Source organism: Pelobates fuscus, chromosome 13 (assembly GCF_036172605.1).
Source record: "Pelobates fuscus isolate aPelFus1 chromosome 13, aPelFus1.pri, whole genome shotgun sequence".
Classification (NCBI taxonomy): Eukaryota; Metazoa; Chordata; class Amphibia; order Anura; family Pelobatidae; genus Pelobates; species Pelobates fuscus.
This window is the reverse complement of record NC_086329.1, coordinates 49,208,602-49,211,502: the sequence shown is the minus strand read 5'-3', so window position 1 is coordinate 49,211,502 and position 2,901 is coordinate 49,208,602. Positions and strand designations below refer to the sequence as shown.

The 2,901-nt window shown below is 39.3% G+C and overlaps 1 pseudogene; it reads right to left on the bottom strand.

The window, feature by feature from the left end:
* Positions 1-1,063: 1,063 nt before the first annotated feature.
* Positions 1,064-1,242, bottom strand: LOC134584206 (U2 spliceosomal RNA; annotated as a pseudogene).
* Positions 1,243-2,901: the final 1,659 nt, after the last annotated feature.

Sequence of the window (2,901 nt, the reverse complement as noted above, 5' to 3'; positions counted from 1 at the left end):
CATTCGAACTATGTCCTCACAAGGAAGACATAGTCGGAAGGCCGAGGGGCTTGCGTTGCCGAACACCAGAACCTCCTGGCAAGACCAGCGTACACTGATCTTAGCCAAAAGGCCGAGAAGCGATAACCGGACTGGGCGCCCAGCTACTCACCTGCCATTCGCCGGGGCTTGTTCAGCTTGCGGTGAGCCTTGGGCACAGTACCACCTTTTCCTCATCTAGGTGTAAGCTGGCTACAAATAGCAACATAGACAAAGTCACCACAGCAGCACACAACCTCTAAGCCCTTGAAACCCAACTCCCCTTCTTAACCTTGTCCATTCCTCCCTCCCCTCCAGACATACCTTGCACCTCTTTCTCTCCAGCTGCTACTGCTGATTTGATGATGTGCCTAACGAGACTGCTGGACCACCTGGTCTGTTCCTCTTCAGCTGCAAGTAGGGTAGATAGCTAGCAATTAAGCACCTGCTGGTTGCTCAATCACTCAATCATTCAATTAATTAAACCCTTAATTGGTTACTTAGATGTTGCTCAGATTTCCCTCCAAAACGTTAGTGCTGTAATTGCAAGGACCAGCAGGCTGCAGCAGATTTGCATAATCCTGCCCACTTTTCAACATTGATAATTCACGCTGCCAGCCAGCTGAGTGCACCTGGATAGAAATACTCTGGCTTCACAATGGATGTATGTACTTGACACATTTATTCCATGAAGTGATTACACAGATTTACAGGATAACAATGAATAAATACATGGGATCAGGTGAACAGAATTGAATCGTGCACAGCACATGATAGAGAATAACAATCAGACTAGCTATCAATCCAAACGAAACAATAACAGTTAACAAACATTGCTACAAGTGTCCATAATTCAAGGAATGTTTTTGGTCCGTCCGGGCTTCATTCAGGCATGCCGCAGACAGGGGGAGGGAGGCAGAGATCGCACTTAGACAGAGAAAGCAGGGAAGGAGAACAAGTTCGCCTTCATTCTCACAAAGTGAGAGTCCAGTGGCTTGCTATTCTTTTTGCATTTTTTGTTCAATCTATTTTTTAACCAACATAAGAGAGGTGCACCGGTCCTGGAGGTACTGCAATACCAGGTCAATGCGTGGAGTGGACAGAGCAAGCTCTTCTTCCATCTCCCTGTTCCAAAAATCCATGTAATATATGGTCCCCAGATAGGGGATATATCCGATGTTATAAGGATAAAAACATGCAATAATTCACATTATTTACAACTATTTCAAACACCCACCACCCACTCTTTACCTCTTCCCACCATTTTCTTATTTCCTAAACAAAATCAAATATACACATTATTTAATAATCCCCTCCACCAACACACCCTATTTTTTTTTATTTATTTTTTTTTTTTTTTTTTTTTTTTAGCAATTTATACCCCATCACCTATTCTACATCAACCAACCAACCAACCATCTTGCTATACTTGCCTTTTCTTCCATTTTTTTTTTTTGGTCTTCCAAATACCCTCTGCATCTAATTCACCATTTCTCCTTACATCCATTAAATAATACATTCTCCCTCTAATCACTCACACATCCATCCACAGAAATACTCTCATTCTTATATACTAAAATTCCTCAAAACCCAAATTACTTCCTTTATACATCCCATCAGCCACAACACTTCATCCTTAATTACTTGACACAAACCAAATACCTCAAAAATTTGGATCCCTGACTTACTACTCATGTCAACATTTTTTTTTTTCTTCAAAACATCCCTCACAAAATCACAATTCCACAACATATATACCACATTCTCCGTATTCCTACATCTTTTTCTTGGACAAACATCTGATCTTGCAAGCTTTCTTCCATACTGAAACATATGTATAGCTATCCATGCAACATCCCTCTGTCTATTTAAAATTAATTCTCTTCCATACACCTTAACTCTGTCAGCCCATCAATCCCCAACATCTCCTTTATTTTTTAAAAATAAAAACCTTTTTCTTTGTACACCAATTATCCACAAACACACTACTTAATTAATTTTTTGTCATTTTTTTTTTTTTTTTTTATAAAACCATCGAACATTAAAACAAGGTTTAGTCTTATCCAATTTATACAGTCCATACGTTCTCAACACCATTCCAGCTTCATATTTTACCATGCATGCAATCATATTCTCCATCAAACTACTTTTCACACACATTCTAACACTGAATTAATAAAAAAAATGTCCAAATTTGGAACACCCCTTCCTCTATTTTCTTGCTTTCTCATCACTTTCCAAAAAAATAAAAACATAAACCTAACAAACTTAAATACAACCTTATCAGAATTAAAACTGCATTTATTATTAAAACTCTCTCATTCCAAAACACAATCTTCTGATTCACTCTCTTCACCACTAGGTTCCAACTCGCTTTCCCTTTCAGCTCTTCATCAAAATTTACCCATAACACTTCAATTTCATTTTTTGCCACTGGCCATCCACTCAGCTCTAATTCTCTCCATCTACCAAATGCCTTACATACACATTTATGCCAATTTACTTTAAAACCACTTTCCATACAAAAAGTCTCTAGCAATAATTGAATTCTTCTCAACCCTGCTTGAGCTTTGCAAAGCAGTCACATCATCCATATACCCAAGTACTTACTTCTCGCACCACTACCTGAGATTTCCACATCTTTCACCAACTTATCTCTTACACTTACAATTAACGGTTCTATCACACATTTTAAAATAAGGGGGGACAAAGGGCATCTGTAACGAAAATATACCCCAACTCTCAGGATTCAACTCAACAAAAGACAACACACAGGAGAGAGAAGTCTACCGGACCTTAGAACGGCCGGACTCGACGTATATGAGAGGAGACAGTCTGGAACGATCCGAGGTAAAGGGCACAAAGAGACAGCGTAAACTAGGA